General features: G+C 40.9%; 1 long non-coding RNA gene across 1 annotated transcript in view; it reads left to right on the top strand.

Moving 5' to 3' along the window:
- The first annotated feature begins 1,925 nt into the window (after positions 1 to 1,925).
- The window catches only part of LOC144586744 (uncharacterized), a 70,418-nt gene continuing 47,175 nt past the window's right edge, over positions 1,926 to 25,168 (top strand). The window contains exon 1 of the long non-coding RNA XR_013541755.1: positions 1,926 to 25,161. This is a non-coding gene — a long non-coding RNA (uncharacterized LOC144586744). The remainder of the gene's footprint in view (positions 25,162 to 25,168) is intronic.

A 25,168-nucleotide genomic window follows, 5' to 3' on the forward strand; every position in this document is an offset into this window, starting at 1 on the left:
GCCTGGGTGGTTGTTGGAGCATCTAAATGCTGGCGCCATGTTGGAAGCTCTTTTTTCAGGTCCTCCTTCCTTTACCTGTTCTCGGCTGCCTAACAAAGATGTTTCCCTAGCCAGCCATCAAGGGTGGAAAATGGCAGGGACTGTGCCCTTTCCAGCCTGGACTTTGGTGCTTTCGAACCTGTTTATGCACTTCATTACGAACTCTGAGCTTGCTGCTAAGAACTGTGAGTCCTGCCTCTCTAACGAGAAGCACATATTAGCGCCGCCACTAACACCATTGAATCCTATAACACCAAAAAGGACAAGGACACGTGGTGGAGAAGGACAGTTCTGGGTTATATTTGGGGGGTAATCTTTATGGGATTTTTTTCTTTCTTACCTCCCTCTTAGTACATAATTTTTATTTTTATTATCGAGGTAGCCAGACTAGCCAGCCCTCCACTCTACACCTGGTGTTGTTGAATGCCAGGTCTGTATCTAATAAGGCCCAGGTAATTTACGACCTTATCCTGGAGGAGGATGCAGACCTGGCATGCATAACCGAAACATGGATTGGCAGAGAGGGAGGGGGGCCCCTAGCACTCATCTGTCTGCCCGATTATGCTGTCCAACACCAGGGTAGACTGGAGGGCCGGGGGGGGGGGAAAGTAGCCATTGTTTACAAATCCATCTTGGAGGTTACTAGGTGCTCCTTGGTGGTAAAGCCGGGTCTAGAGGCTCTCCACGTGTCGATTGGGGCCAGGGATGGTATTGGGATCATGCTGGGTTACCGTGCTCCCTGTCATGAGTGCATCCGAAGACCTGGAACCAGAAGGGTTAACTGAGGCTGAAGAGAATGCTGTGAGATCAGAAACACCTGAACCGCCTCCAGATTCTCCTTCCACAGCAGACAAGCTTCGGGCCGGGCTTTGGGAAAAACTTAGGACAAGAAGATCAGAGGATCGCTCAAAGGCTGTCCACAGAAACCTACGTTCATCTAGTCCTGAGTATTAGCAGGATAGAAAGCTTTCCAGCAGCTTAAGGAACTGTTTTACTGTAAAACAGCTCCCAGTGAAGCCAGAAATTCTGTGGAAGCAAAGAGTCAAACCTTGGCTTGCATCCACGCTTCTTGAACCGTGTTCCTGATTCTGAACTCTGGACTCTGCCCCTGGACTACGCTGTGTATCGGACTCTGGACTTTGACGCTAGACTTCCTTCTGTGAGTTGATTTATGGACATTGGCTTTGCATTCTTGGTATTCTTGACCCTGGACTGGTTTATTGGACTTCGGCTGTTGTAACCCCCGGGAACGTGACACTCCCCGCGACTCAGTCATTTCCCTACTGGAGCTGGTGGACTTTGTCTCCGCGGCACTGTTGGGAACCCCGAAGCTATTGGTTTTGGGGGATTTCAACGTGCACGTGGGGGCAGAGACCTCCGGGCCAGCTCTTGACTTCTTGGAGACCATGGCCTTCTTGAACATGTCACAACATGTCAACGGCCCCACCCACGTGGGCGGCCACACACTTGACCTGTTTTTTCCCTCCAGTTGGAGCGAGGGTGGTCCGATGGTGACTGACCTCGAGTCAGTCCCCTTGTCATGGTCGGATCACCACCTAATAAAATGCACCCTCAAAATGGCTCTCCCCCCTCGCAGGGAGCAGGGACCCATTGTCATGGTCCACCCTCGAAGGCTACTGGATCCGGCTGGATTCCAGGATGCCAGGAGAGGTGTTACGGCTGACCTGGCTGGCGCTCCTGTCGAGGCTCTGGTTGACGGCTGGTTTGCCGCCGCAACGGATTATAATTGGATAGCTGTCAAGGTCGCCACTAACCTTTACCTGGCTAAGGTAAAGGCTGCTAGTCGAGCATACTTTTCTAATCGGATAAGCGAAGCGTCCAACCAGCAGGCGGAATTATTCCATATAGTGCGCGACCTATCCGGAATTGGTCTGAGTGATGGGCCTCCCCCTAGTTTTTCACCAGACCAATTTGCAGCATTTTTAAAATCTAAAGTGGAGGCCATCCGCTGGGACCTCTCTCCTTTTTTGAACACAGTGAGTCGAGCAGAGATGTCCAGCGCTCCGTCTTGCCCGGTAACTTTTGACTCCTTTCAGCCTGTCACACCGGATTCTGTGTCCAGGGCACTTGATCGCTGCCGTGCCACCACCTCCTCCCTTGACCCTTGCCCAGCCTGGCTAATCAAAGCAGCTAAGCCTACAACAACAGAATGGGCCACTGTAATAATCAATGGATCTTTCCTTGAGGGCAGGTTTCCATCTGCCCTCGAGGAGATACTCATTAGGCCCATTAGGAAGAAACCCAGTTTGGCAGCGGATGAAATTGGCAACTATAGGCCCATCGCCAATGTTTCTTTCTTAAGCAAAGTGGTTGAGAGAGTGGTGGCTGACCAGCTCCAAGCACACTTGGATGAAACGGATGCCCTGGATCCATTTCAGTCGGGCTTCAGGCCGCGCCATGGTACAGAAACGGCATTGGTCGCCCTGTGTGATGACCTGTTGAGGGAGGCTGACAGGGGCAAAGTGTCTCTGCTGCTCCTCCTCGACATCTCAGCGGCCTTTGATACCATTGTCCTTGGTATCCTCCTGGGGAAGCTCTCTGACCAGGGAATTGGTGGCCTGGCACTGGCCTGGCTCTGTTCCTTCTTGGAGGACCGCCCCCAGAGAGTACAGCTTGGGGAGAGTGTTTCAGCCCCGTGGAGTCTCAATTGTGGGGTTCCACAGGGGTCGATTATCTCCCCAATGCTGTTCTATATGAGGCCGCTGGGTGGGGTCATCAGGGTGTGGAGCCTTGTGTCATCAGTACGCTGATGACACTCAGCTCTACATCTGCTTTTCACCAACTGCAGGAGATGCCGTTCTGTCCCTTCAGCACTGCCTGGGTACTGTACTGCAATGGTTGCAGGAGAACGGGCTGAGGCTGAACCTGGACAAGACGGAGGTACTGAGGGTGGGCGCCCCCACAGTTGGGGGCCTGGGAAACTCCCTCTCTTTTGGGGGGGTGACTCAGCTTGGGGATCCATCTGGACCTGGTGCTCACTATGGAAACTCAGGTGGCGTCGGTAGTCCGTACCACCTTTTTTCATCTTAGGCAGATAGCCCAGCTGCAGTCCTATCTCAATTTTGGGGCACTCACTACCTTGGTGCATGCGCTCATAATCTCAAGATTAGATCACTGTAATGCGCTCTACGTGGGACTGCCTTTGAGGCTGTTGTGGAAACTCCAGGTGGTGCAGAATGCAGCGGCCAGACTACTTAGTGGAGTGAAAAAATACCAACACATCTCGCCCACTCTGGCCACACTGCATTGGCTGCCCATCCGGTTCCGCATCGACTTCAAAGTGTTGATGCTTATGTAAAAAGCCCTAAACAGTTTAGGGCCTCAATACCTGGCGGAACGCCTACTCCCACCAAGATCTACCCATGTCACTCGATCGAGTCAGGAGGTGAGGCTGAGGAGCCTAACGCCGAGGGAGGCCCGGAAGGAAAAGACAAGAAATCGGGTCTTCTCGGCGGTGGCTCCTTGCCTCTGGAACAACCTACCTCCTGAGATTCGCGTGGCTGCCTCGCTGGGTATCTTTAAAAATCAACTAAAAACATGGATGTTTGGGCAGGCCTTCCCTCCAATCAATTCCTGATGTTCTTCTTTTCTCCTCCCCCCCATTGTTTGCTCCCATCTTGTTGAAATGTGTTCTACTATTGAAAAACCGTTTCGTATATATACTTATTGTGTATTTTTATGCTGTAAGCCACCTAGAGTGGTCTTAACTGACCTGATAGGCGGGATATTAAATAAATAAATAAATAAATAAATAAATAAATAAATGAATGAATGAATGAATGAATGAATGAATGAATGAATGAATGAATAAATAAATAAATAAATAAATAAATAAATAAATAAATAAATAAATAAATAAATAAATAAATAAATAAATAAATAAATAAATAAATAAATAAATAAATAAATAAATAAATAAATAAATAAATAAAGTCATTTGATGAATGAATTTGCTGTTTGGTAAATTTACCCACTAAATAAAGTTGGTAAATAAAATTCAAAAGTCAGGTAACTCATTGCATATGTTTTTACAGTACGATCCCTTTTAACTATTATTTCTATTTATTGCTAAGACTGTCAGCTAGTTAAAGAAGAGTCTGAGTTTCTTCTGATTTACTAATGAATCCATTTATAAAAGTTGCATACATTTGCATGCAAGAAAAACAGTTATTAAAAAAACTACTCTCCATTGTTTCCAATCTTAGTCCCGCCTGAAGTAGATTCATTTAAATCAAAGAGTCTGGAGTTAGTAATGAGTAATGTGTCCTATGGATTTCAGTTCTAAATACAACCAATTCTGAATCTAACCTGTCGTTTCTAGATGTTGCAGGTAGATATTTTTAGGAGCAGAAATATGTACTTTTTAAATTGATTGATTGGACGAGAGAAGTCTTGTGGCACCTTCAGATATTCCATTCCAGCAGAATTAAAGCCAAAAATGTGTGCTTTGGGTTTAAAGAATGAAATGGAAAAGCTTATACATTTTAAAGTGTTGAGCTGAGTTAACAAAGCCCTAGGAGTAGGAACGTGACAGATGTGTCATTCTGTCCTTTAGTCCATGGACCAGAACAAAAAATCTTACTCTATGTGACAAATAATGCTAGATGTGATGGGGAGAGCAAGGTCTGCACCCAGGAGATGGATTTGTGATAGACCTGCGGCAATCGTGGTTTTGTGTGCATACCCAATTTCTATGAAACATGCTCAGGGCTTGCCCTGCCATTCAGCAAACTAAGCATCCTGCTTGAGACTGGTTGAGGAAATAGGATATCCAAAGTGCTTTGGATGCAGGGTGCTTTATGAATCACCACAGCAACATTTGCACACGAGTGCTTTGTTTAGGGAACTTCATATGGCCGGGTGAGGTAATACCTTTGTTGGGCTCTTAAACTATCAAATGGGGGAAAGGAAGCGAGCTATTTTGTTACACTCTGCCTGATGACTTTTAAAGGACTTGAAAACGTTCTACTTTTCACTATCTTTTACTTTCTCTTTTATTAGTCATAAAAATTGTTAACTATGTCTGCATTTTCATATTACTCATGTACCACAGAGCTAAGTTTCTTTCTTTACTTGCAATGGAAATTTTCAGATGTGCACTCCAAATCTTTGAGCTAAACCTTCTGCCACCCCATGTCATAAACCCTCAGTTCCAGGAGACTCGTCTTGAAGGTAGCTGCAGCATTATATCCACCCAGCCCAAATCTATTTGTGCATTCCTATGTCAGTAGTGCCCAGTGTGGGCAGAAAATGAAGAAAGAGCTGTGGCTATGTTTTGCAAGGCAGGCTCTGTTTTTAAGAAAGTCACAATCCCTGGAGAATATTCCTTCTACACAGGCAAGCTGTCAATCAACACACAGGGCCTTTTTATTTATTTTATTTTATTGGACTTCTGTCCCGTCCGTGTAGACCAAAGGGCGGCATTACAAATTTAAAAACAGTTAAACCAATCAATATTCACTATAAATCCACGATGGCAAAATGTGAATTTAAGATACAGCAAGAGGGAAAGGCAGGTCTTGACTTTTCTTCTGAAGACACCCAGAGAGGGAGCCAGGTGGATCTCCACGGGCAGGTTGTTCCAGAGGTGAGGGGCCACTGCCGGGAAGGCCCGGTTTCTCGTTCTTTCCTTCCGGACCTTCCAGCCGCCTGGCCTGGCTGGAACGAGTGACTCTGGCAGAACTGGGTTCTCTTGCAGAAGATACACATAGATGAAGGTATTTCAAAGAGCTCCAACATTACCAAACCTGGCAGAAGGGATTTTGGACATAAAAAGTGGGTGTGAATCAAGCTCAGGAGAAGTCCTGTGATACCACTGCTGCCAGAAGAAGGCATGCAGAGGCCTATGAATGTAAGGGTGCCTCAGGAAGTTGGCCAAAGCCTCAGAAAATTACTGTGCTTCTCCAGATGGGGAGATAAATTTGAGACTAAGTGGTAGCAGACGAGAAAGAAGTTTGATTTTTCTCAGTTTTTTCTCTCAGATGTTTCTAAAGCCTGGTCAGCCATTCCCAGGTGGGCATTTCCTTAGCACAAAGGTTTGTGTATGTGTTGTACCTGCTTCCCCACAACTCTTGCGAGCCGTGCCTTTGTGATATCACAGGGATCTGCTCTGTAGTATCACAAATACCTGTCCACCGGGTTGTTTTTTAAAAAAAACATTTTTATTAAATAGTATATACATTTACGTATACATTTTTATACAGTGGTGCCTCACTTTACGATTGCCTCGCATTACGACGAATCCGCTTAATGACGATCTTTTTGTGATAGCAATTGCGATCGCAAAAAGATGGTCTAAATAGGGGAATTTCGCTTTGCGATGATCGGTTCCCTGCTTCGGGAACCGATTCTTCGCAAAACGACGTTTTTCTTACAGCTGATCGGCGGTTTCAAAATGGGTGCCGGGTAAATAAAATGGCTCCCCGCTGTGTTTAGAGATGGAGTCCTCGCTATACAAGTAGCAAAAATGGCCACCGTACGGAGGATCTTTGCTAGACAGTGAGTTTTTACCCCATTGGAACGCATTGAACGGGTTTCAATGCGTTTCAATTGGTTTTTTTCCCTTTATGATGTTTTCGCTTAACGGCAGTTTTCCTGGAATGGGTTATCATCATTAAGTGGGGCACCACTGTATTTTACACCCTTCTTCTCTCCCACCGTGCCTTTCCCATTCCCATGACAAAGTCATATCAAAATTCTTATACATCTTTTCAGGGAAAATTATAAATACTCTCCAGATATATTACAATCACCAATAATTTTTGTATACATCAGGGAGTCCCTTATTATCCACTCTATATAAATATTGCAAAAGAGTCAGTGTTTTATCCCTTTAAAACACTATATGCACAGAAAACATATAGTTGTTTGCAGTTAGTTTCAGATCAGGTTGGAGATAAAAAAAAAACATCATGCTAATTGGCTTGCTGAGCCATACGTAGAGGATGGGATCAATAGGATACATAGAGCATTGGGTTCCTGTAGCTCTGCTACTTGACAGTAGCTAGAATTGTACTTATGACTAGGAGGTGGTGATTGTCTAAGCATGCATTTTTAAATACCCACTTCATGACAGGCAAAAAGCATCAGGAAGGAGTTCCCTTGAATGAAATAATTTCTAGAGCTTTCAGCTTTATTTCAAGTTAAGATCTGAAAGGTTATAGAAAGCAAGGACTCAAAAACTAGGACTGCAATAGAATTGTGTTCATATCCACATGTAGAGCACATGCAGTACTCAAGTGTTTTGATAGCTCTCCTCAGCTACATTAAACTGTCAAAATTGCTTTGTTTTTCACACTGTACAGATGTTTACTTTGCTGCTATTGTATTTTATTTTGTGGATGTGAACACATTTCAGGCAGACGTTTCTTCCATTCCAGGTTTTAGCAGCATCCTTCAGTATTTCAGGTAAGGAGAATGCATTAGGATGGACTTTTCGAAGCAGGGTTATTTACACTATGACTGGGTGTAAATCCCATGGTTTCCTCTTCTTAGTAACTTTGCATGGCATGTGTCATTCGTTGAGGAAAAATAGAGCCCTATTAGCTATATTGCCATCTGCCTACTATTGAGGCAGAATATGCCAAAGAATTTAACAACATTAAATGGATATTAAATAGCAGGTGTCCATTACTCAGCTTTGCAGTGCCAGGAGCCTTGATAGCTATGAAATATCGGGCAATCGCCCAAGCATTAAAATGCATCCTCAGTTCATCTTCACAAGGCTTGTGCAAGAACAGCACTTGATGTATAGCACCTCTGACTTGCTGAACAATCTCATGGGATAGTCGTATGGCACCGTTAAAATGAAATGAGGTTTAACCAACTTTGTGAGAATAAATGAAGATATAAATTTTACATACCTGTCAGCACTTAGTGTCCTTTAACTAAAACCTGGTAAAATAAAATATTTGACACTTCACACAAATTTGGCATGAAGCAAAATGTAATTATTCTTTATATTTATCCGTGTATATACTCGAAACTTGTTGATAACATAACTTTACTGGAAAATAGAATAAAATGCAGGAGGCAGTACAAACAGAAAACACATTCTCAGTGAAGGTATAATTTTCCAGTTGGCAAATGGCCTATGCACTTATGTCTCAACCAAAGTTCCCTCTAAGGTGTGTGCCTGCTCGTGCACGACTTTAACCACCTCCGCGCAAGGCTCCTCCTCCTCCACACACTGACAGTGATCATCTTCAGCCTCTTTGATTCTGGTCATGATGGAACCCCATGTGGGGGGAATTGCATGCACGTATGGGTGAAGTCACGCACACAAGGGGCAGAGCCCCACCCAACTCATCTGAAGATTAGGGGGAACATTGGCCTCAACCCAATGCATTCCTACTAAGAAGTAAAGGCCCACTGAATTCATTTGATTTGCTCCCTGTTAAGTGTACATAGGATAATATCTTTATATCCCAATTCAGTATAAAAGTGTCACTGTTTGAATAAGACTTTTTGCCTAGTTAAGTTTATTTAGATTTGCAGTCTTGAGAATGACCATTAAATTATATGCCCTCCCCTTACTTTTATGTTAAATGTCACTTAATCTGCCTGCATAGTATGATATTTGGGGAATACCATACTCTACATACCTTCATGTTTTGAGTCATGGAGGAGAGAGAAATGGAACAGGGTTGTCTCACCAGTGGAACACAAATTGTAAAAATGTCCGAGAAGAAACAGCTAATCCCTGTATTGGGCATACTTAGCTACAAGATAAAAAGGGACCTGGTTTGAATGGGCATTGCATTCTTATTGTATATCTATAAATTAATTCAGATATTGCTAGATGCCATATGTTTCCAGTAACATTTCTTTCCAAAGAAGGCAGTCCCAGATAAAACTGTACCTGGAATGTCTCACTGACTGGGCAAGTGGACTTTAACCATTTTTGTACATTCACAGTTGTTAAATGCTGACATGAGCTATATCATAGGTTTAAATAAAAGCATAGCAGTACTTGTTTCTTTTACTTTCTGACTCTTCCCCAGTTATCCCTACCAAGGAATTTGCCTTGGTAAATTGTATTGTTATTGTATTGTACACTGCCACTGCCACTGCTTACTGAATTGACGTATGACTGACTTCTCTATTGTGACTGCAAGATAGCCTTCTGGAATCATCCTCACCACTTCGACCTCCTTCAGTTGTTTTGGATTTGGTTAGGATTGGTTTTGAATCGCCATGCTTAATTTTTTACATTGGGCATTCCTGCCATTTGATTGCCCATTTTTCTACTTGGGAATAATAACTGAAGGCCAGATAGTTTTCAGAACAGGATCCTGTCAGTCATACTCCAGCCTCTTTCCTGCTATTGACTTGAACAAAAGTGACCCAAGGGACACCCTGATGAGTCCCCTCTCACTGGAGAAAAATGGAGAACAATCCTAAGAAGCACCTATGATCTCCTGTGCAGCATCTTTTCAGGTAGCTTAGGAAATTGCCACATCAGGTCCCTGTCCTTCTTTTAGACATTGAAGAGCCCCCATCCCCATCCCAAGGCTTCTCCAGACAAAAAGGATCCCTAGGAAGTCTCAGAACCTGTGAGGGGTGGAGGGATCAAAGACTTTTAATTCTCCCAAACAGCCGTGGCTTATGACATCACTGTTGTGTGATGTAAAGTTTCACAACAGGATTCCAGCCAGAAAACATAGTGTATATACTCTCTGGTTTTCTCTAGTGGCCAATTCTGATACTACATCTTGGAAATACACAAAAGATACGCCTAAGGAATCCTTCCCTTGCTACCTGAGACTGATAAAGGAATGAGATAAAATGAGATGTCTTGTCAAAATGCCTTTAAAATGCCTTCAAATGCCCTTAAAAAGTAATTTTCAAAAGGCATAAGATGATTCTATTTAAAAGTAACTTTTTAATGACAAGCTGCTTGACTTTTGCCTCTAAATCACAGGTAGCTTCCTTACTTCTGATTAGTTACTTCTCAGCTCTGGCAGTCACAATAACAAGCTAATTTGCAACTTCTAAAACTGCAAAAACTGTTAAAAGATAATCACACACACTTTACTGCTTAATCTAGCTCTGCTTCTTGTTGCAAAGATGTCTGCTTATCTGTTTTGGCCATAAGTTGCAAAACTTCTCCTATTTTTTTCCTGAAAATAGTGTGGAGAAGAGAAAACAGAATTGAATACTATACATTTGCACCTTATTTTCTGCTGTTTGTTGACATATAACAATCTTGTAACTACCTAATCCAAACACTAGATTGACTTCTTTTTTCTAAAATGAAGTCTCTTTCACTTGTAGTATCTCTGCCATTCTGTTGTGCAGAATGTTTTGGCATTAAAAAGCTGCACAGACAATTAGAATTTATGGGATGTACTTTTGCAGTGCAACCTGGTTGTAATAAAACAGGCTCCTATGACTAAATATATGAATGTGTAACAGGATCCTTGGTTATAGCTTCCTTCCTTTCTTTTTCTTTAATAGCTCTGGACAGAAGCCTCACTGTACTAGGCATATCTAAACCTTGACAAATTACTCCCTGTAACTGCCAGCTACTTGGGATTCATATTCATGAGCTGCAAGGAGATTACTGTGCTGTTGCAATACAAAATGCATGTCTAGTCGGCTTTTAATAATCTAATTTAATCTATTTGAAGCTTCAGTAGCTTCCTTACTTCTTTGCAAATATCCCAGAGACTATAGAATACCCTACACTGTTTGAAAACAAAACACCTGTCATCTTCCCCTTGAAGCTGGAGCTTCAGTGCTATAGATTAGTACTCTTGGCAGAGCCCTCACAAAGAAATGCTCTTCTATAGCAAATGTTCATTTCTGTTCTTGGCACCTTGTAAAAATAATGGAACAAATGGCATGTGCTGCTTTTTGAAATATGTATACCTCATAAGAATAATGAATACTTAATTTTGTTACCCTGTGGGAACCAGAAGACTACCTCATCTGGAGTCCCTATACTGGAGACACCAAACATTTTATAATGATAACCTTAGAACTGCTTAGCTGAATGAGACCCTATGGATCATGGAGTCTAGCCCATTCCTACCAAGGTGCCAGAGTGGGAAATCGAACTCCCAACCTATGACTCCACACCCAAATACCTTAACCACTGAGCTATCCAGCTATCTAACAATTTTGCTAGATGGCTTCTCATATCATTTGCTCCTACATCAGAGCGTAGTTGGAAATGGGTACACAAGGAGAAGCATGGGTATTGCAACCCTCTTTTTAGCTAAGAAGGTGGAGATAGTATTTCAGTTGAGGGTATAGTTTGGTATAGTTCTACCAATTAAAGACTGGTTACCACTGAAGAAATCCACTATTTATCTTATTTAAGTAAATTATTAAGTGCTGCTCAGCCAAAGTTTTGGGAGTGGCTTTCATAACAAAAATAGAAGACAAAAAAAATGGTTCACACACTTGTTTGGAAATTTTGACAGTAGGAGAGAGATTGTATTTATAGGTATTTATTAGTGTAAGTTGCTCTAAACAAATATATAGGAGTCAGAGTGCTTGGTTTTAAAATAGAACAGAGACAGTGTTGGTCATAACAGAAAACTTGTGGACTGTTGAAAACTAGTGGGATTTAATAATCTATGAACAGAATCTCTGTAGGAAAAACAGGAAAAGTGCAGTGAGAGTTGTGTTCCTCTGTCCATCTAAGAGGCCATGGTGTGAAACAAACTGGAAACATGAGAAGAGACAGGCAGAGAATCACAGTGTTACAGTGATAATAGTAATAATGTGCCATCCATCTGAACGTATGGAAACCCTGCCATGGTTTTCCATTGAGCAGTCAAGTAGTTTACCAATTTCTCCTTCTGGTGGTGCCCTTGGGAGTGTGCAGCTTGCCCGAGATATGCTACAGGTGGCTAGCCCCCCTCTGACCTCCCAGGAATTACAAAGGGGATTTAAACTCCCGGCCCCTGGCTCTACAACCATGTCCTCCAATCCACTAAGCGATGCCAGCAGGGTCACAATACCAGACCCCCAAAGTAAATTAGTACTAGAGGGCATGCTGTATTCTTCCCTGAATGAAAATGGTCAAGTGTGATGCTGAAATGAAAATATCAGAGGAACATCCAAAGGAGAATGAATGACAGTAATGGATGGCTTCAATTTTTCTTAAATAAGTTCAAGAAATTTATGCTCCAGCCACAATAGAGGCAAATACAGTATTCTCCAAATATTGAAGGCAGTCAATGGTTACTAGTTACAATAGCTGTATGATACCTCTGATATCAGAAACTGTATATGTGTTAATGTCAGTTGCTGGGAAACAAGAGCTGGAAGATGCTGTTCTTTTATGTCCTCCTTGTGGACTTCCCATAAACATTGGAATGGCTGCTGTGGGAACAGAATGCAAAACATAATTGTGGTCCCTTTGTTGTGGTCCCGCATAACCCTCCCTGTTTTTATGCTCACATGTAGCCAACGGCATAAAGTCAATAAAACAGCACATAGAAATTAAAATACATATAAGGCTTGCCAAGTGAAAAATAATGTTTTAAAGAAGAGAAAGTAAAGGATAGTATCAGGTAGATTTCCTTACAGGTTTTCTTACAGTGATACCATCACAATTGAGAAGGCAGAGGAATCTGGGGCAAGGCCTAGGAGGCTGATTTCAATAGATGAGCAGGCTCATGTGAAAAAAGGTGTTCCTCCATGTACCAGCCCCTATACTGGAGACACCATATACCTGTTCTCCCAAATCTTCATTTTCTTTAGGAATTGACCAGAAAGAAGCCAGTGCAGCTGTGTGGGTGTAAGAAGTTGCAAGTTATCTTCTACTCATCCTCATTGGCCCCTCAACAAGGAGTTTCTGAACCAGAAAATAGTCTTATCCCAAAGCTCAATTTCAACCATTCTATCCAAAACTGCCATTTCTTTTTTGTTTCTGTAGTAAAACAAAAATATATTATGGAACCGGTTCAGCTAACCACTGGTCCAGATGAACCACTCATCCACATCCTCTCTACGTTACCTGGACTGAAGTTCAGTTTTCTGACCCCTATCCAGTCCATTACCAATTGAAAACAATGATTTAACAATGTATTTTCACTGCCGGGATCTAATGGTTGTTGTGGGTTTTTTGGGCTCTTTGGCCGTGTTCTGAAGGTTGTTCTTCCTAACGTTTCACCAGTCTCTGTGGCCGGCATCTTCAGAGGACAGCATTCTGTGCTCTGGTCTGTACACTTCAGCAGCTTCACTTGTATTTAATGAAAAAGAGAAAAATAGAGCTTGCTCCAAAACCTCTAGCTGACCTAATTCAGCACTTTTATGCAGATGTTAGATTGGGATAGAGGACATCATAAATCTATGCAGAATATTGTTGCAGAAGGTTCATGGAGCAGTGCAATTGTACCACTTCCCTGAACCAAAATCAAAATAGGAGCAGTACCACTGCAATATTATTGCCTCTACATCCCACCCCAGATAGATGATCAAGTAAGATACCGGTATTAGCTATGCTGCATATCACTGAGATGTCCACAAGATCCCACAACTTCAACATGCCTCACCTACCTGCGTCAGCATATGCTCACTTCTTCCTTCTCCCCTCTGCTTGTACCCTGACTACTGTCTCAACTACTGCTTCGTTTCAAGCTGCCTAGAAAACCAAGGAGTCAATTGAGTTCATTTGAGGGGAAAGGGGTTTTTCTGCTGATCATGTCAGCTGTGCAACAGCCATTTCTCTACTGGACAGGAACACTGCATTTCATGTCCAACAGGACTGGAGCACTATGTTCTGACATTTCCTCACCTCTATCAACACTGCTCCGATGCCTTACCCTTTTTCTAGCGTAAATGACTTGACAATTATATTAATTCTTCCTCATGTCTCTTGGCTGTTCTCTCTTTCTCCTGCTTTCATGCTGTACTGTTCCTACATCAGTACTTCCAAAGATGCCTATATGAGCCAGTCATATTAAAGTGGCTGAGTTGAGGTGCAGTTGTGATTTCATAAGGCACAGTGACGGCGTTGTATGATGAAAGGTCATCTTTTGAAATTAACAAAAATAACCATAACTTGTTTTGAGGAAAGGAACATAAGAAAGGCTAAAATGATGCTGGTTCTAACATGCCAGCAAAACAAAACAAAACAAAAAAACCAAACTGCTAAGGGCGATTTTCTAAGGTGGGAACCAATTAGACAAACCAACAGGCATTCCCGGCAGTGCTGTTGCCAATTTGAGCAAGCTGGAGTCAAAGGCGTGAGCCAAGATTTCCAGAATGCTCAACAGAATCACAGCATTTAATCCAATGGAAATACAAAAAGCATGCCTGAATTATAGAACGCCACAGAAGTCTCACTCTTAATTAAGGGTAAGCTAATGTGAACAGAAGCATGAATGAACCTTCTGTTCTGAAGAACTCCCATTTCAATTTTGATCCACAATCCTCTTATTATAATGCAAGAAGGAACCAGAAAAGGGAAGAAATTGTGGTTAAAAAATAGGCTATCATTACAATTCTTCTAAGATTATCTTATGAAAACACTCACTTGTAAAGGTCATTGATGCAACTTCTGTATAGATATTGAAACAACATTAAGTAGGTTAGTACTGAGCTTTTTTAAACTGTGGACATGGCACATGTAATAGCAAGATATTTAAAATCAAATGTCCCCACCCCACCCACAGAAAATGCATACAGTAACACATGGACCATTTTATCAGCAAAAGTACTGCCAAAATAGAAGTAGCAAGAGAAAATAACAATTTTATTGAGACCATATATTTTATTACAAAAGTACAAATGGTAACAATATGAAATGCCAAATACACATGGATTGTTGGGGAAAAGCATCCTCACACAAACAACCTTCTACAAACTTCTTAAATATCAATTATATGACAGAACTAAAACCTCATGTTAAATAGATTTTTGTCCATTTCCCTCCTTTTTTGTTTCGTATGCTTTTAAACTGTTTCTCATTCATTTTCTTGTGTTATATAATATATGTAACTTATTTTAAATTAACTAGTTTTTTGGGTGTGTTTCTGGAATGGGACAAATGTGGGATTGGTTGTCCAAATGTGAATGTTCATGCAAAACTATTTTGGAGTTGTGTTTTTCCTTTTAACAGTGTAGCAGCTCATTAAAGACCAACAGATATCTTGCAGTGAAGGCTTTTGTGAATAACCACATACCTCCGTGACACTCTTGCGGATAATAATTCACAATAACACTGGAATATATATATTAATCTTTAAGATGCCACAGTGCTTTTGGTTTTGTGATGAAGAACAAGAAGAGTAAGCAGCAGGAGCAGGAGTCGGAAATGCTCAACAGTAAGATCTATGCCACCTAAAGCAAGACTGGGTGTCTACAGCAGCTTTATGAGACAAAATAGCGTTTTATTGCATCTGGCTCTGAATATTTAATGCTAATTGTTTTAGCTAATACTGTTTATAGAACTGGAACGTATAGGCCTGGAGTGAACATTGTGTGCATCTTTTTATGGTTCTGACTAATGAGTAATTCTTAGATATTACATACATTTGTTATGACTATTTTGAAAACTAGTTAGAATGTTTTATTTGATACACCCAGTGCTTGTTATAATATTTATGGTTTTCTAATTTTAAAGCAGAGCCCCCATATAGTTATTGAAAATTTGTTTCTGATGCCCATTTATGAAAAATAAGAGCAGTTTTTCATTAAAATATGCTAATGGAAGAAGACTAAACAGGAAGCAAAAGCATGCATATGTATTAAGTGACACAGGCATAATTAAAGCAATAAGTTTTGTTTTTAATATTGAAGCTCATTACAACTGTATAGAGAGAATTTAGGGAAAAAATTAGCAAAGATTGGTTGCACAAACAGCTTATGGCCACATATAGCTTGCATATTCCCTCCTAGTGTACAAAAGAATTCTAGAAATGGCAGTCTTGAAAAGTCTTTCACATGGAGTGTGGGCAGATCTGAAAACTAGAGACACCAGGAACAATTCATCCATCCATCCATCCGTCCATATCACATTGCAGGTTTGCCAACTGTGTCATTTCCGAGCTCAACAAATTAATCTGACATGCTGATCTACAATGTTGAAGTTAGTAATACTGGCTTTAATGTTTATATGCCCATCGTGCTTGTTGATATGTCTCTTTGCCCAAGTGCCTGTTTGCCAAATATGGAGTTGTGATAGCTGACAATTCTAAAATCCATGTAAAAGCAGAAATAAAATTGAAACATAAAAATAAACTAATAACAATTTAACAAAGTGAAGCATTAAAAAAAGCACCCAACTAGTTAAAAATTCCTGCAGGACAGACTCGTGGAGGTCTTGAAGTCATGATTCACTCACTATGGAGTGGCTCAGCATGAGTATTGAGATCTTTTAGCATAACAAACTTGGCAACACCATCTGGCTCATTTCCTTCTCAGTCCAAATAAATCTGCTTTATATCCCACTGAAAGTGAAGGGACCTAAGCCCTGACCTCCTGTGACCTTTAGTGGAACTCACAGAGTTTTTCTTGGACTGCACCTCTTGTTTGCTCCTAATGTTAATATCAAGTTGGTTCTGCTGAATTTCCAGTAGCCTGGAACAAAACCATCTGTATTTGATGTGATATGCATAGTTTAATTTCTCACTGTGATCAAACAAACAACAGAAGCAGCTCATAATCTGCAAATGAATTAAGTGACAATATAATACATCTGCATTTGGATCCTGACTATGTATCCTAGGATATCATCATGATATTACAGTATTGCCATGCTAACTGCAAATAGTACAATGCTCATGAGAATACAGGCACAGCAAGTATTAAGACTACATGGATGACGTACATCAAAAATATTAGGAATAGTACTACATAAGAGGTTTTAGGCACAACTGCCGCATATGGTCATTGCCAAGAGCAAGACAAATTTTGCACAGAAAAAGATGTTACCTTTCCACATTAGTCTCTGATGCATACTAGAAGTACAAGGGAAGAAGACAGAGCAAAGAGTCCCCTTCTCCGAAAATAAAGAGGCAGCAGTGTCTAGACCATTTGTATCTGATTTAGGGTAAAATGCACAAGTTCGTTTGTAGACACTGGCAGAGATGCAAAGAAACCACAGTTCTTGTACGACAATGCAAGAACAATAGAGGTCCTATTTTCATTTTAGAATTATGTGAAAGACTGTCATTCAAACCAGATACAGAGATTTTTACCTAGTCTTTGAATCCTCTCTGCAATCCTCTCCTATCTCCATGATGAATAGAGACAAGACAAAACCTTACATATTTTGTGCATTTTTTGTTGTTGTTTAGTCGTTAAGTCGTGTCCGACTCTTTGTGACCCCATGGACAAGAGCACACCAGGCCCTCCTGTCTTCCACTGCCTCCCGGCAGTGTGCATTTTAGTTGATCCTAATAAAAATAGTGTCTACCTGTGGGTTTTGCATTTTGTTTTATTCCTATCACTCAACAGAGACATACAGAAAAAATTGTGGTATATTTTTGTGGTAAAAATGCTTCATTCCCTACAGCCATAATATTTAGGCTGCGATTTTGTTAGCAAAGTCTGGTTAGCTAAATGAGATCTGCTCTATCAGTTACACATAAATGTCAAAGGTTGTGATTCAGCAGGTGGCACTATATCCTCTAAATGAACTATAATGGAAATTATTGCCACGGTGTTCTACCAGTTACGTGTTCTGTTGGTCATGAGTACTACATTGATTGCACTTGAGTTGTTCTGCAAATGATACATGAGTTAAAAATATTTTCCCCTAGATTAAGGAAAATATACCTAATAAAGTTTCACATATTGTCTTCCTAAATACACTTTAAATACATGTTATTGAACATTGTACCTTCTATACAATTAATGACATATTTTAGCTACTACAAACACTAAATCATTTTATTCAGTTTGATTGAGTAGCACACCATACATCAGAATAACAGCCCTGCTGCATGAGACCAAAGGCCCATCTAACCTATTTTCTTCTCCCAGTGCTGGCCAGCAAGATTGCGTAAAGGTATGTGTAACATACCTCTCACTTTTATTTGTCCCCCATCTCCAGTTGTCTCAACTATGTCTTGCCACTGAATCATGGTGGGCACTGGGTGAAGAGAGTGAGACCCATGCTGCACAAGTCTTCCTGATTTTAAAACAAATTCATGCACAAGTCATCATTATCATCATCTTTATTGGCATAAAAACGTACAGCAAACAGCAGTCCTCATACAGATAGGGAATATGTACCCTGTATGAAACAGATTAGATAGCTTCAATGCAAGGAGAATATAGCAGTGCATAGTTAGTTTCAAGGTACTGTAACACCTAGCCATTATCCATGATCCATAACTTATACAGAAAGGAATAATTGATTGTACCCAATAAGATTAGATAGGTGGGTTTGTTAAAAATTGAGTTCTATGACGCTGAATTAATGAATAAATTTAGACATCTGTCTGGTTTAGGTTTTATTCATGCCTAGCAAAAAATTGTGCAAATCATTTCCATGATATTTATTATTATTTATTTTATTTAAATTATTTTATCCCGCCTTTCCCCTTTCAAAGAACCTAAGGTGACTTATATCATTAAAAAACAATATTTAAAAGCTAAAAATAACAAATATTTAAATAGAATCAAGCAAACACCACACTAAAGATGGCAAAGAAAAAAAATCAACACTAACAAACATATTCTAAGCAACAAGGCATAACACTCTATTTAAACCCTTCTTACTAAGGGGAATCCTGTCTGGACAGCAAAGCTGTGGCCACCCTGACTTCCTGTGGGAGAGACTGTCCTATAATACTATCAAAGCTTATTGCTCACGCCTTTTCCTCTAAGTGGTGAATATCATGGAAACAGTCTTCTTCAAAAATAGTCAATGAGCTGTAAAGTTGGCATTCTATGCTGGAGAGCTCTACAGCAGAGAATTGTATGTGCCTCACCAAACTAGAGCTCCTGTGCTATCATGTAGTGTAAACACACCCTAACACTGCAAGTTTGGGAAGTATGGAGTTGCAAACAGATAGCAAATACAGTATAAAGAATGTAAGAGTGGGGAGTTTCTAGCTTCTAAAACATTGGCTTTCCTTCTCAAAATGTTTAAGGAGGAAAATCCAATATAACTCTTTTCATATATAATACTACATAATACACTGTTTGAGGCATGGCAACTAAAACTGTACATAGTATTTCCAGTCACATCATCCAGTTCTGATGTGGTGCTTAGCTCTAACAGCAAAGCACTGATATGGTGAATTCACTGCCTCAACTACACATCCCTGCCACTAACACCAGGAGAGCCCTTGTTGCCCTCCCCTGCACCATCTGGCTGCTTCTAAAAGCTGGCATTATTGCTCACTAGGTTTCAGAAGTAGCCAGATGGTGCAGAAGGGAGCACTGAGGACTTTCTGGCACAAGTACCTCCTTTTCTTCATTGTCTTTTGGTCGCATGTGGGTCCTGTCAGCACTGCCACCAGGATGGTCCTTGCTGCTCTGCTTCACATCCTCTGACTACGTCAAAAAGCCAACATTTCTGTCGGCCAATATTTAGAAATGCCCAGACAGAGTGGAGCAGCAAGAGCCTTCCTGGCAGTCACTCCATCTTCTTGATGTCAGCTTCTATCTGCGTGCAAAGTGTGCTGTTGCCACCGTCACCAGCCAGCAACTTCCAAAGCACAGCCACAATGCCAGTTTCCAGGCAATGAGGTGGGAGTACTTTGCTTCCCATCTCGGGTGGTAGGTAGACTTGCACCATATGTTGACATATTCAGTTTGCTTCATAAATTTACCTAGAGTTTTTTGGCAGTTTTGTTTTCTACCTTATCTCACATTCATATACAGTGGTGCCTCGCTTAATGGCGATAATCTGTTCCAGGAAAATCGCCGTTAAGCGAAAACGTCGTAAAGCCAAAAAAAAAAAAAAAAACCATTGAAACGCATTAAAACCCCTTCAATGCGTTCCAATGGGGTCAAAACTCACCGTCCAGCGAAGATCCTCCATAGGGCAGCCATTTTCGCTGCCTGTCTTGCGAGGAATCCATCCCAGAAAACAGCGGGGAGCCATTTTGTTTACCCGGTGGCCATTTTGAAACCGTCGATCAGCTGTTTTAAAATCGTCGTTTTTGCGAAGAATCAGTTCCCGAAGCAGGGAACCAATCATCGCAAAGCGAAAAAAACCCATTTGCGATAGCAAAAAGGTCGTCATAATGCGGTTTCATCGTAATGCGGGGCAATCGTAAAGGAGGCACAACTGTATTTCACAGCTGCCTTATACTCTTAAAGTTTCAATTGAACTACTTGCCATGAATCCAAGATCCCTTTTTTGTCTGTCACCAGAAATGCAGACCACATAAAGGTATAAGAGAAGAAGGGCAATTTTGTCCCATCGTGCATTACTTCCCATTCTCTCCTACTGAATCCCACTTGCAGCTCTTACTACTGCTTTTGATTCTTTAACCCCTTGGAGTTTTCATTCCTGTTTGTTTTTGTCTCCTGGGATTATTTTTTTATGTCAGCAAATGTGGGCAAGTCTTTGAATGCCTGCAGACTCCAGATAAACTTATGAACAAGCTTAGATAGCACCAGACCCACTATAGTTACCTGAGGGACCCAATTAATCTCAAATCATCATGAAATTGTCCATTTATTCTTACTCTTTATTTCTTGCTCTTTTCCAAGTTACTGATTCTCTTATTTTATAGCTACTAACATGAGAGAGGAAAGAAAGCTGGCTAAGTCACTCCATCTCAGCACTAGAACCCTGATTCATAGGGAATTTCATCTTGGTATCTGCTGGAAAACATTTAGTGTCAAACTAGGTGATCTGTTTAGCATGTGCTTAGAAGAGATCCACTTTCAAGTAGTAAAAGAATTATGTTTCTCACATCATATGAACCCTTGCTTCCATGTTGTGCACGTGGCATACTTTGGCTTATATCCTATTGAGCTCTGCTGAGCGCAAGATCCTGTTGACACAGTAATATGAGATTGCCCATGAGTGTTGCAAGTACTGCTGTTCTAGAAGTATGTGGTCATAGTGGAACAGTATGTCTACCTTCTCCTCTGCTCTGATTCGATTCCGCTGGTTGACCATGCTAGCATGCTCTTGGACTTTGTGGCACTTTTCCTGACTTGTAGTGTGTAGCCAACTGAACTTCTGTTAAGGAGTTTTTTCAGAGACCCACATGCATTCTGGAGAGTTGTGAACCCTGTGACTTTTCTGTCTCCACCATATATTTTTTCTTATTTTTGAAAAAAATAATAATGTGAAGTCATGTTGCCCTCTAATTATTATTCCTTCAAAACTCGCCAGTGCAAATTAACTAGAGGTGTGGTGGGATGCATATTTAAAAGCATAATGCTTTACTATTGTTTGGTTACTTGAAAAAATGAAAAAGATGTGTGTCAGTAAGGTTAGCAAATGCTACACAATTACTACACCTCAATTACATCTTTCTGTTTCACTACATTGTTGTTTCATTGGAGTGGTGCATAATATATATCTATTTGCAACAGAGTATTATACCTCTTTGGGTTGTTCATATTACCAACATCAGTTTAATTTTTGCACAAATGTATGATTAATGTTACTCTAGCAATATGAAAGATAATTTTCTGGTAAAGCAAGGTGCCCAGTGACTTGTCAGATCTCCCTCTTCCAAGCTGGCATTATTTTTATATAGTGGACAAAATATATAGATGGTTACAGGCAGTGCCAGCTGGTGGGGGCTGCAATGTTGACGTGGGGGCTGTGAATCTACTTCAGCTTTTAGTCTGCATTTTACAAGATTTGTCAAAGGTGCTGAACCTGTTTTGGGGATAGGGTTCAGCACCTTGGATAGCTCTTGTAAAATTGTGGCTTAAAACCACAATGCCCCTCTCTCACCTTGAAAGAGCGGTCACCAGATGCCTTTGGTCACAGGATTTTCCAAGTGTTCATGTTAGCCAAAGCAAGTGTAATATTTAGGATTCTGCCACTGCCCCATATATGAACCTACAACAGCATTCATCAGAGCAGAGGTAGAGAGGGGAAATTTTGCTCTATCATCCTGCCCAACAACTTCACATTGACAGTTCTAACTTGTATGCCATCTAAAATGTGAAACAAGGCTAATAAGCTCTTACCATTGGTTGTCTAAGCCAGTGCTTCTCCCAGTCACTCACATGTATTTCATATTTCTTATGGCAGCTGATGGAGAAGTTGACTCAGCTGTCATGCTTCATTCTTGTAAAGTGAAAGTGTGACAAGTGTGGCTATCGTCACCCAATTTGCTTACATTCAGTGCCTTTCTCATGTGGTTTATCAGGCTATATGGCAATTTGAAGCTGATAACTGGAGCCTTTATTAGTAACAGCATATAGGAATGCAAAGAATGGCCTTGGTGTTGCCCCTTCAGATCATGACTTCAGATGTGCACGTATGTTTTCTACATGCTGGACCATAAAGAAGGCTGACCGCCGAAGAATTGATGCTTTTGAATTGTGGTTCTGGAAGAGGCTCTTGAGAGTCCCCTGGACTGCAAGGAGAACAAACCTATCCATTCTAAAGGAAATCAACCCTGAGTGCTCACTGGAAGGACAGATCCTGAAGCTGAGGCTCCAATACTTTGGCCATCTCACGAGAAGAGAAGACTCCCTGGAAAAGACCCTGATGTTGGGAGAGTGTGAGGGGAAGAGAAGAAGGGGACGACAGAGGATGAGATGGTTGGACAGTGTCATCGAAGCAACCAACATGAATTTGACCCAACTCCGGGAGGCAGTGGAAGATAGGAGGGCCTGGCATGCTCTGGTCCATGGAGTCACAAATGTTTTATTCTAAAAGGTTTGAAGGTAGGTGCTGTTAATTCTTTTTATTTTTTCCTTTGAGGTAGCTTTATGACAGAGCTTTGGGGTTAGTCTTTACCTTCTGGTGTCAGTGCTACATATATCCAATCATGTCCTTTGTAATTGATGTTATTATTAATAAGTAGTTTAAACGCTACAAGAAGGGATGAGAAGAGGACCAGATGGGAAGAACTCAAGAGGTCATGAGTCACCTTTTTCATTTATTCACTAGCTTTCTTTCATATCCCACATTTCCTCTGAGAAATTTAAGGAAACATAGGGCTTGACTCATTTGGAACAGGCTGGTACAAGCGAAATGGTTCAGGTAGAGATGTGGGTATGCCATGTGGTGCGATCTTTGCATCTATATGGCATATGCAACTCTATTTAGTCCTTTATGAAAAGAAAATGAAAAAAATCCCCCTCCTTGCCCTTGCTCCTTCGTTCTTCCTTCAGGAGGAAAAACTTTCAGGGATTTTTTAATTCCCCCCCCCCCAAAAAAAGTACAGTTTATCAGTGCTGCCTACATGGCTTCTTTAAAGAAGCCATTGCTTCCTCCCTCTGCTCCATGGAGGAAGCAAAGGAAGTAAGTTTTTTTATTTCCTAATATCATTAAAAGGGAATTTTTAAAGCAGGAAGCTCCACTTTGGTTCGATTTCAGTCATCACTTGTCCTGAAAATGAAGCAAAACAGAGCAATCCTACCTGTACCTAAGAAAGAACACTCTCTGACAGGGACCCAGAAAGCTACAGGTAGCAATGCTCTGGCGAGAGGCTGGCTTCCTGTAGCACTTATATCGTCCGACTGCTGGCAAAAGGAGTGAACCAGCCAACCCCCACAGTGGACCAAAGAGTTAGCCAAATGCCCATATCATCATCCCCCCCCCCCCATAGCTAGTTCTTCTCTGGGCCAAATTATCCTAACAAAAAAAAAACTCTATGAAATTGATTAGGCTGAAAGAGCATGACAAGCACTGGTGAATGCCATGGCTGTATTGGGGTTCCAGTCAGAGTCTGCTTAGTCCAACTACTATATCACACGTCTGTTGTGAATGAGCAAAGCACCAGGTCCAAGCCTTCAGAGACCCGTTACTAAGCTAGAGGTCAGGCCTCATATAAGCAATCCCAAATGTGCCAGCCCTAAATTGTGGCCCAGGCAGATAGTTTATCCACTTTCAGGCATGAGCTGACCCTATCCTATCCTAGATAGAAATGGGTTCCTCATCCTTATTCCTGAAAATTAAAAGCAGCCACAAGTGTATCTCCAGAAGAAGAAAGAAAGCATTACACCCAAAACTTCAGTTCTGTTATATGGTTCCCAACCTGACATCTCATAAACTGGCAAAGGCATGGAATGTCATGACTGGACTTTTAACTATCTGCTAGCAGCCCTTAGGTTCCAACCATTCCTCCAATTAATTTTAATAGGGATGCCCTGCATGTGAGGTAACTCGACAAGATCCTTTCCTTTTGTTTCTATCCCTCACAATGATGCCAAAAATTGTAGTTTTCCCATATAATGCAGATGTTGTCAATAAAGAAAAAAAAAGTGGGAAAGATAGTAAGAATTAATAAGGTTTCTTTTATTTTCTTTCTTTCTTTCATTCTTTTTTTTTTGGAACTCATCTCACGTTTAGTATGACTTGTGATCTTTTCTTTTTTTAGAGAATCATTCCAAAACACAGGCCAAAGATCTTGAATCTTTCTCTTCTTTCTTGACTGTTTCTATGAGAAGTTTTTCAATCAAATAGGTTTTTGTAACTCACAGTGTAACTTTCTTTTACAGAAGAATTCTCAAATCTTTAATCTCTCCTGGATAATATTTAATGATATCTACTACAGTATTTTAATGTCAGAAGTGACTAAGCAGATTCAATCTATATATTTATTTGCTACTTTGGTTAATGTGTTTCTAAGAAATGACATTTTTTTCCTATACAAGGTAGGGATATATTATGAGAATTAACTTTTATTGATCAGTTTCTGTAGCTTAAAGTATATGAGTACATTAAGCAAAATGAGAACCTTTTCGTATCTGTAGTTAACATGGGTAACAATTTATTTTTGTGTTTATAAACTATCATACTGTCTAACATACTCATTGTGTCACTTCTATATGATTTCCATCTGATGGCGTATCCATACATTAGGCCAAAATGCATGCCCTCCAGATATATTAGACTATATCATGTATCACCCACAGATGATGTGACCATGCTATCTCAGGAAACTGGAAGTTGTACAACACATCTGAAGAACAGCAGCTTGGGGAAACCTGCCTACGACCATTCTTTGGACCATACAAATACCATATTAATTTCTGGTATTTA

This window comes from Pogona vitticeps, chromosome 2 (assembly GCF_051106095.1).
Source record: "Pogona vitticeps strain Pit_001003342236 chromosome 2, PviZW2.1, whole genome shotgun sequence".
NCBI lineage: Eukaryota > Metazoa > Chordata > Lepidosauria > Squamata > Agamidae > Pogona > Pogona vitticeps.